This window comes from Lepidochelys kempii, chromosome 3, assembly GCF_965140265.1.
Source record: "Lepidochelys kempii isolate rLepKem1 chromosome 3, rLepKem1.hap2, whole genome shotgun sequence".
Classification (NCBI taxonomy): Eukaryota; Metazoa; Chordata; order Testudines; family Cheloniidae; genus Lepidochelys; species Lepidochelys kempii.
In genome coordinates this window covers 108764127-108774995 of record NC_133258.1, presented here as the reverse complement: position 1 = coordinate 108774995, position 10869 = coordinate 108764127, and positions in this window count along the sequence as shown.

Here is a 10869-nt window from a genome sequence, read left to right as displayed (position 1 = left end):
TGACAAGTGGATTAGCGCTTAAATCGACGTTGGCGGCTCGAATTTGGGGTACTGTGGACACAATTCGATGGTATTGGCCTCCGGGAGCTATCCCAGAGTGCTCCATTATGACCGCTCTGGACAGCACTCTCAACTCAGATACACTGGCCAGGTAGACAGGAAAAGAACCGCGAACTTTTGAATCTCATTTCCTGTTTGGCCACCGTGGCAAGCTGCAGGTGACCGTGCAGAGCTCATCATCACAGGTGACCATGATGGAGTCCCAGAATCGCAAAAGAGCTCCAGCATGGACCTAACGGGAGGTACGGGATCTGATCGCTGTTTGGGGAGAGGAATCCGTGCTATCAGAACTCCGTTCCAGTTTTCGAAATGCCAAAACCTTTGTGAAAATCTCCCAGGGCATGAAGGACAGAGGCCATAACAGGGACCCGAAGCAGTGCCGCGTGAAACTGAAGGAGCTGAGGCAAGCCTACCAGAAAACCAGAGAGGCGAACAGCCGCTCTGGGTCAGAGCCCCAAACATGCCGCTTCTATGATGAGCTGCATGCCATTTTAGGGGGTTCAGCCACCACTACCCCAGCCATGTTGTTTGTCTCCTTCAATGGAGATGGAGGCAATACGGAAGCAGGTTTTGGGGACGAAGAAGAAGATGATGAGGAGGAGGAGGTTGTAGATAGCTCACAGCAAGCAAGCGGAGAAACCGGTTTTCCCGACAGCCAGGAACTGTTTCTCACCCTAGACCTGGAGCAAGTACCCCCCGAACCCACCCAAAGCTGCCTCCTGGACCCAGCAGGCGGAGAAGGGACCTCTGGTGAGTGTACCTTTTAAAATACTATACATGGTTTAAAAGCAAGCATGTGAAAGGATTACTTTGCCCTTGCATTTGCGATTCTCCTAGATGTAGTCCTAAAGCCTTTGCAAAAGGTTTCTGGGGAGGGCAGCCTTATTGCGTCCTTCATGGTAGGACACTTTACCACTCCAGGCCAGTAACACGTACTCGGGAAACATTGTAGAACACAGCATTGCAGTGTATGTTTGCGGGCATTCAAACAACATCCGTTCTTTATCTCTCTGTGTTATCCTCAGGAGAGTGAGATATAATTCATGGTCACCTGGTTGAAATAGAGTGCTTTTCTTCAGGGGACACTCAGAGGAGCCCATTCCTGCGGGGCTGTTTGCCTGTGGCTAAACAGAAATGTTCCCCGCTGCCACAGGGAGGGGGGAAGGTTGAGGGGGTAGTCACGCGGTGGGAGGAGGCAAAATGCGACCTTGTAACGAAAGCACATGTGCTATGTATGTAATGTTAACAGCAAGGTTTACCCTGAAAGAGTGTAGCCACTGTTTTATAAAATGTGTCTTTTTAAATACCGCTGTCCCTTTTTTTTTCTCCACCAGCTGCATGTGTTTCAATGATCACAGGATCTTCTCCTTCCCAGAGGCTAGTGAAGCTTAGAGAGAAAAAAAAACGCACTCGCGATGAAATGTTCTCCGAGCTCATGCTGTCCTCCCACACTGACAGAGCACAGACGAATGCGTGGAGGCAAATAATGTCAGAGTGCAGGAAAGCACAAAATGACCGGGAGGATAGGTGGTGGGGTGAAGAGAGTAAGTGGCGGGCTGAAGAGAGTAAGTGGCGGGCTGAAGACAGGGCTGAAGCTCAAATGTGGCGGCAGCGTGATGAGAGGAGGCAGGATTCAATGCTGAGGCTGCTGCAGGACTAAACCAGTATGCTCCAGTGTATGGTTGAGCTGCAGCAAAGGCAGCTGGAGCACAGACTGCCACTGCTGCCCCTCTGTAACCAACCGCCCTCCTCCCCAAGTTCCATAGCCTCCACACCCAGACGCCCAAGAATGCGGTGGGGGGGCCTCCGGCCAAGCAGCCACTCCACCACAGAGGATTGCCCAAAAAAAAGAAGGCTGTCATTCAATAAATTTTAAAGTTGTGAACTTTTAAAGTGCTGTGCTTAAAGTGCTGTGTGGCATTTTCCTTCCCTCCTCCACTACCCCTCCTGGGCTACCTTGATAGTCATCCCCCTATTTGTGTGATGAATGAATAAAGAATGCATGAATGTGAAGCAACAATGACTTTATTGCCTCTGCAAGCGGTGATTGAAGGGAGGAGGGGCGGGTGGTTAGCTTACAGGGAAGTAAAGTGAACCAAGGGGCGGGGGGTTTCATCAAGGAGAAACAAACAGAACTTTCACACCGTAGCCTGGCCAGTCATGAAACTGGTTTTCAAAGCTTCTCTGATGCGTACCGCGCCCTCCTGTGCTCTTCTAACCGCCCTGGTGTCTGGCTGCGCGTAACCAGCAGCCAGGCGATTTGCCTCAACCTCCCACCCCGCCATAAACGTCTGCCCCTTACTCTCACAGATATTGTGGAGCACACAGCAAGCAGTAATAACAGTGGGAATATTGGTTTCGCTGAGGTCTAAGCGAGTCAGTAAACTGCGCCAGCGCGCCTTTAAACGTCCAAATGCACATTCTACCACCATTCTGCACTTGCTCAGCCTGTAGTTGAACAGCTCCTGACTACTGTCCAGGCTGCCTGTGTACGGCTTCATGAGCCATGGCATGAAGGGGTAGGCTGGGTCCCCAAGGATACATATAGGCATTTCAACATCCCCAACAGTTATTTTCTGGTCTGGGAATAAAGTCCCTTCCTGCAGCTTTTGAAACAGACCAGAGTTCCTAAAGATGTGAGCATCATGCACCTTTCCCGGCCATCCCACGTTGATATTGGTGAAATGTCCCTTGTGATCCACCAGAGCTTGCAGCACTATCGAAAAGTACCCCTTGCGGTTTATGTACTTGGCGGCTTGGTGCTCCGGTGCCAAGATAGGGATATGGGTTCCGTCTATAGCCCCACCACAGTTAGGGAATCCCATTGCAGCAAAGCCATCCACTATGACCTGCACATTTCCCAGGGTCACTACCCTTGATATCAGCAGATCTTTGATTGCGTGGGCTACTTGCATCACAGCAGCCCCCACAGTAGATTTGCCCACTCCAAATTGATTCCCAACTGACCGGTAGCTGTCTGGCGTTGCAAGCTTCCACAGGGCTATCGCCACTCGCTTCTCAACTGTGAGGGCTGCTCTCATCTTGGTATTCATGCGCTTCAGGGCAGGGGAAAGCAAGTCACAAAGTTCCATGAAAGTGCCCTTACGCATGCGAAAGTTTCGCAGCCACTGGGAATCGTCCCAGACCTGCAACACTATGCGGTCCCACCAGTCTGTGCTTGTTTCCCGAGCCCAGAATCGGCGTTCCACAGTATGAACCTGCCCCATTAGCACCATGATGCATGCATTGGCAGGGCCCATGCTTTCAGAGAAATCTGTGTCCATGTCCTGATCATTCACGTGACCGCGCTGACGTCGCCTCCTAGCCCGGTATCGCTTTGCCAGGTTCTGGTGCTGCATATACTGCTGGATAATGCGTGTGGTGTTTAATGTGCTCCTAATTGCCAAAGTGAGCTGAGCGGCCTCCATGCTTGCCTTGGTATGGCGTCCGCACAGAAAAAAGGCGCGGAACGATTGTCTGCCGTTGCTCTGACGCAGGGAGGGGCGACTGACGACACGGCTTACAGGGTTGGCTTCAGGGAGCTAAAATCAACAAAGGGGGTGGCTTTACATCAAGGAGTATTTCAGGAAGGACTTCACGGAGGGTTCCAATAAGAAATGGTGCACCTAAGTTATTGTTCTTATTGGAACAAGGTTAGCCTGGCCTCTGATTGATACATGGCTAGATTTACCTCGCTGCACCTTCTCCGTGAGTGACTGTAGTGTGACCTAGAGGAATGAGTCCCCTAGACGGGGACGGGGGGAAGCTAATGAGTACCAAACAAATCTGGTCTATTTCTTGTTTTGATCCACTCCATCTATCTTTTACATCTTTGGCTGGCATCAGACGGTGCAGAAGGACTGCATGCCATCCACATCTCATGGCTGCTCGGCAGAAGATGGTACAGTACGACTGCTAGCAGTCCGTATCGCCTGCCCGCTCACCATAAGACGGTTCAATAGGACTGACTGCAGGACTAAAGAGAATGACCTGGTCAAGTCACTCCAAATTTAGTCCCTGCGCCCATGTCTGCCCAGGCGCTCCTGATCGACCTCACAGAGGCGACCAGGAGCACCTCGGACATGACAATGACGGCTACCAGTCGTACTGTACCGTCTGCTGCCACAAGGCAAGGGGTTGCTGCTACTGTGTAGCAATGCTGTACCGCGTCTGCCAGCACCCAGGAGACATAGGGAGACATACTGGAATGAAAACAAAAGCTTTAGAACATTTTCACACACACACACGCGATAAAAAGAGGGAGAGTGTGTGAGACACGTTATAGGTACTGACCAGGGGTACATCTACACAGCAAACCAGATCCCACAGGAGCAAGTCTATAGACTCGGGCTTATACTATGGCAGCGTGGACAGTCAGGCTTGGGCTGGAGCTCTGGGGAGGAGGGTGAGCTTCAGAGCCCGAGGTCAAGCTCCTACATTGCTATTTTTTGCACCATAGTGCAAGCCCTGTGAATCTGAGTCCATAGACCCAGGTTCTGAGACTTACTGTCCTGGAATCCTGCTTGCTGTATAGACATACCCTTGGGGACCCTGATTCTGCCTGACTCAGTAGTTTTCGTTGTCCCATATCACTCCAAATCAGCATATCCCAGGACAGTTCCATCACCATCCAGCTACAGAGTCTCTCTCTCATTCTGTCCATCCTGGACTCAAAAACCTTTTGAAACCATTATGTCTCCCAAAATGTTTCAGTTTCAACAAACAGCATATTTTGTTGAAATTTAGTTTAGTCAAAAATGTCATGTCCAGCTCTAGTTATAATTACAGGGCTGCTGTGTAAAGGGGAAGTGGAGTGCAGGATGCCTTGCAATTGCAAAGCAAGATGTAGGCAGAGGGGTGTTGAAATAGGGGTAGTAACCTACACCTCCATGTTTTTGGGGGTATGTCATTCAACATATATCTTATTTTATACTTAGGGTCAATCCCTATGCTCAGAGCCTCCAATGAGAGAGCCCTATTGGTTCCCAGTCACTATGCTTTTGTCCATTGGTTGCATACATGCACGCACGCACACACTTCCTCAACCTCATATAACACCCTATCCACTGAGCACAGTCCCTTTTGTTTAATCTAACCTACAAAGAAGCAGTGGTTTCTAGATAACAGACAACTTTTCTGCTGCTGCACGTCATGAAGCAAACAGGAGAGTCTGGTTTGCATCACAGAAGCCTGTATACAAAGCTGCTGCCCATCAGTGGTGTCTTGGTTTGGGGCAGTGGCATAGGCTGCTGTTCCTGTGTCTCAAATATTATTGATTTTTTCAACCTGATCTTAGCCCAGTCCTGGCCCTTGGGATAAACAAAATCAAGGTGACCATTGTATCTTTCTGTATATCAAGCAGAGACCTTTTTCTATTGCCCCCAGTGAAGCTAGCATTATGCTTAAATTCTATTATCGGAGCTGGTTTCATTGTTTTGAACAACTTGAGAGCAAAGCTGCCTAGTGACTCACTGCACTTTGCACAGAGCTGATTTCTTGTGGGCAGGGGACTGTTGAGTAGTGTTCTCCATGGGTGGTTTTGTGGTCTCTTTCTCTCTCTTGGTGCTTACAACCAGTAGAGTGCACTCGCAGTACCTGTCCATTACAAAGCACTCCCCTAGTCTTCCTCCCTTCCAATGGCCTATTTGCCTACCACAGAGCAAGTTTACCATATTGTAGATGAAGGTGGTCCAGAATCAGGGTGTTGTGCAGTCCTTTGGTGAATAGATACATAGATTCTACGGCCAGAAGGGACCATTGTGATCATCTGGTCTGACCTCCTGTATAACACAGTCTGTAACATTTCCCCCAAATAATCCCTAGAGCAGATCTTTTAGAAAAACATCCAAGTTTGATTTAAAAATGGTCAGTAATGGATAATCCACCATGACCCTCGGTACATTGTTCTAATGCAGTGGTCCCCAAACCTTTTACCTTGTGCCCCCCTTGCTCTTATCCACACCCTGCCCCCAGAGCCAAGGCTGGGAACGGGGCTGCAGCTGTGGGAGAGGGGGGACATAGATGGGGTAAGAGTGCCTCGGCTGGGACCACAGATGGGGCAGGGCTGCTTAGGCTGGCAGCCAGGGCCCTGGAAGCGAGGCCAGGAGTGGAGCTGGGTGTTGCTCCCTCCCCACATCCCACGGGGGTTGGCCCGGGCCCCAGCTTTACCCCCCAAAACATTCCTCTGCAGCTCCCCCCTCTGTTCTAATGGTTAATTGCCCTCATTGTTAAAAATGCACACCTTATTTCATGTCGGAATTTGTCTGCCTTCGACTTTCAGCCATTGGATTGGGTTATACCTTTCTCTGCTAGATTGAGAAGCCCTCTATCAAATAGTTGTTGCTCCTGTACATACTTATAGACCATAATCAAGTTACTCATTAATGTTCTTTTCATAAGATAGATCGACTGAGTTCTTTGAATCCCTCACTCTCTAAGGTATTTTTTTCTAGTCTTTTAGTCATTCTGGTGGCTCTTCTCTGAGCCCTCTCCAATTCACCAACATCTTTCTTGAATTGTGGACACCAGAACGGGACACAGCAGCGGTGTCACCATTGGCAAATACAGAGGTAAAATAACCTCCCCATTCCTACTTGATATTCCTGTTTATAACTCCAAAGATCACATTAGCTCCTTTGGCCACAGTGTGACACAGGCAGCTCATGTGCAGCTAATTATTCACCATGACCTAAGTTCCCTGTAAGCTGCACGGCTGTGCAGCAGCATATTTAGTACCGCACAGGCGCTCAGGGAGCCCACCCTGGGATCTGCCGCGGCCGGGGGAGGGGTGGTCCTCCCCCAGCTCCAAACTAGCCCAGCCCCCAACCTGCCGTGGCGGCGTGGCTCAGACCCAGCCGTGGCCGGGGCAGCGTGGTGCAGCCTGGATCCAGCCACAGCGGGGGCAGCTCGGCCTGGACCCAGGTGGCCCAGCCCGATCTGTTGTGGAGCACCCCTGCCAGCCCCAACCCAGACCTGTGGTGCCAGGGGTACCCCTCCCTGAACCCAGCCCTGGCCTGGACCTGTGGGGGCTGGGGGAGGGGCGCCTATCCTGAGGCTCCAGCCCCTGGGCTGCCACAGCGGGGAGAGGCGCCCCTCCCCCGCAGCCCAGGTGGTGCTGCAGGGAGAGAGTTGGGGGGAGTCCTCTCTCCTCACTGTAGACCTGGAGCACCCTCCTGAACCCAAAACCCCTCATCCCCCTGACCCCACCCCAGAGCCCGCACCCCCAGCCAGAGCCCTCACACCCCTGCACCCCAACCCTCTGCCCCAGCCCTGAGCTCCCCCCCACACGCCAAACCCCTCAGCCCCACCCCCAACACATTAATTTTGTTATGTGCACTGATATGAAGGTGATGTGTGACACATCACCTCCGTATTGGTGCATATAACAAAATTCATTCCGCACATGTATGAGAAAAATTAGAGGGAACACTGACCATAAGCCCCAAATCTTTTTCAGAGTTACCCTTGATTGAGAATAGAATCCACTATCCTGTAAGTATGGTTTACATTCTATGTTCGTACATGTATACATTTATGTCTAGCCATTTTAAAATGCATATTATTTGCTTGCACCCACCTTACCAAGCGATCCACATCGATGTGTATCAGTGACCTGTCCTCTTCATTATTTACCACTCCCCCCATTTTTATGTCATCTGAAAACTTTATCAGTGATGATTTTATGTTTTCATCCAACTCACTGATAAAAATATTAAGTAGTGTAGGGCCAAGAACTGATCCCTGAGGGACCCACTAAAAACACACTTGCTTGATGATGATTCCCATTTACGGTTACTTTTTGAGACCTATCAGTTGACCATCTTTGAATCCATTTTATGTGTGCCATGTTAATTTTGTATTATGCTAGTTTTTTAATCAAAATGTTGTGTGGTACCAAGTCAGACACCATATAGAAATCTTAATATATTATATGAACACTATTACCTTTATCAACTAAATTGATATTTTTATTTGAGCACAAGACCTATAATTACCTGGGTTATCCCGTTTACCCTTTTAAAATATTGGCACCACAGTAGTTTTTTTCTTGTCTTCTGAAACTTTCCCAGTGTTCCAAGACTTATTGAAAAGCAACGTTAATGGTTCAGCAAGTCCCTCAGCCAGGTCTTTAAAAACTCTTGGATGCAAGTGATCCAAACCTGTTGATTTTAAAATGTCTAACATCAGTAGCTGCTCTTTAACATCCTCCTGAGGTACTAGTGGAATGGAAAGAGTATTACAGGATGGTTCCTTATATAGTGTTCCATTTTTTATAGGGAAAGGATTATTCAGGTATGAAAATATGGTGCAGTAGCCATTAGCAGGGCACATTTCTTTTTGGTAATATTTCTCCTGTGCTTACCCTGAACAGGCACGATGTGAGGTTTTTACCTCATTCATCTAGTCTTTTGCATTTCTGATGTCTGGTAAGTTTCTTGGGTCTGTGTGGGTTCTTCCAATTACTCAGAGGCCACCATATAGACCCAGATGGGTGCCTGATGGGTGCCTGAGTCGTAAAGGAGGATAGGGTCACCCCTGCATTTGGTTATGATTAGGGTGACCAGATGTCCAATTTTTAAAGGGACAGTCCTGTTTTTTGGGACTTTTTCTTGTATGGGCGCCTATTACCTCCCACCTCTGTCCCATTTTTTCACAGTTGCTATCGGGTATCCCTAGTTATGATTGAGCACTCCAGTGGCTGGGTACCATAGGGTATGTCTACACTATGGAATAAGGTCGAATTTATAGAAGTCGTTTTTTTAGAAATCGGTTTTATATATTCGAGTATGTGTGTCCCCACAGAAAATGCTCTAAGTGCATTAAGTGCATTAACTCGGCGGAGTGCTTCCACAGTACCGAGGCAAGTGTCCACTTCCGGAGCGTTGCACTGTGGATAGCTATCCCACAGTTCCCGCAGTCTCTGCTGCCCATTGGAATTCTGGGTTGAGATCCCAATGCCTGATGGGGCTAAAACATTGTCGCGGATGGTTCTGGGTACATATCGTCAGGCCCCCCTTCCCTTCCTCCCTCCGTGAAAGCAAGGGCAGACAATCGTTTCGTGCCTTTTTTCCTGAGTTACCTGTGCAGACGCCATACCACGGCAAGCATGGAGCCCGCTCAGGTAACCGTCACCGTATGTCTCCTGGGTGCTGGCAGACGTGGTACGGCATTGCTACACAGTAGCAGCAACTCATTGCCTTCTGGCAGCAGACGGTGCAGTACAACTAGTAGCCGTCCTCGTCGTGTCCGAGGTGCTCCTGGCCACGTCAGCTGGGAGCGCCTGGGCAGACATGGGCGCAGGGACTAAATTTGGAGTGACTTGACCAGGTCATTCTCTTTAGTCCTGCAGTCAGTCCTATTGAACCGTCTTATGGTGAGCAGGCAAGCGATACGGATTGCTAGCAGTCGTACTGTACCATCTTCTACCGGGCAGGCAAGAGATGAGGATGGCTAACAGTCGTATTGTACCATCTTCTGCCGGGCAGGCAAGAGATGAGGATGGCTAGCTGTCGTACTGTACCATCTTCTGCCAAGCAGCCATGAGATGTGGATGGCATGCAGTCCTTCTGCACCGTCTGATGCCAGCCAAAGATGTAAAAGATAGATGGAGTGGATCAAAACAAGAAATAGACCAGATTTGTTTTGTACTCATTTGCTTCCCCCCGGCCCCGTCTAGGGGACTCATTCCTCTAGGTCACACTACAGTCACTCACAGAGAAGGTGCAGCGAGGTAAATCTAGCCATGTATCAATCAGAGGCCAGGCTAACCTTGTTCCAATAAGAACAATAACTTAGGTGCACCATTTCTTATTGGAACCCTCCGTGAAGTCCTGCCTGAAATACTCCTTGATGTAAAGCCACCCCCTTTGTTGATTTTAGCTCCCTGAAGCCAACCCTGTAAGCCGTGTTGTCAGTCGCCACTCCCTCCATCACAGCAATGGCAGACAATCGTTCCGCGCCTTTTTTCTGTGCGGACGCCATACCAAGGCAAGCATGGAGGCCACTCAGCTCACTTTGGCAATTAGGAGCACATTAAACACCACACGCATTATCCAGCAGTATATGCAGCACCAGAACCTGGCAAAGCGATACCAGGCGAGGAGGCGACGTCAGCGTGGTCACGTGAGTGATCAGGACACGGACACAGATTTCTCTGAAAACATGGGCCCTGCCAATGCATGCATCATGGTGCTAATGGGGCAGGTTCATGCTGTGGAATGCCGATTCTGGGCTCGGGAAACAAGCACAGACTGGTGGGACCGCATAGTGTTGCAGGTCTGGGACGACTCCCAGTAGCTGCGAAACTTTCGCATACTTTCATGGAACTTTGTGACTTGCTTTCCCCTGCCCTGAGGCGCATGAATACCAAGATGAGAGCAGCCCTCACAGTTGAGAAGCGAGTGGCGATAGCCCTGTAGAAGCTTGCAACGCCAGACAGCTACCCGTCAGTTAGGAATCAATTTGGAGTGGGCAAATCTACTGTTGGGGCTGCTGTGATGCAAGTAGCCCACGCAATCAAAGATCTGCTGATATCAAGGGTAGTGACCCTGGGAAATGTGCAGGTCATAGTGGATGGCTTTGCTGCAATGGGATTCCCTAACTGTGGTGGGGCCATAGACGGAACCCATATCCCTATCTTGGCACCGGAGCACCAAGCCGCCGAGTACATAAACCGCAAGGGGTACTTTTCAGTAGTGCTGCAAGCTCTGGTGGATCACAAGGGACGTTTCACCAACATCAACGTGGGATGGCCGGGAAAGGTACATGACGCTCGCATCTTCAGGAACTCTGGTCCGTTTCAAAAGCTGC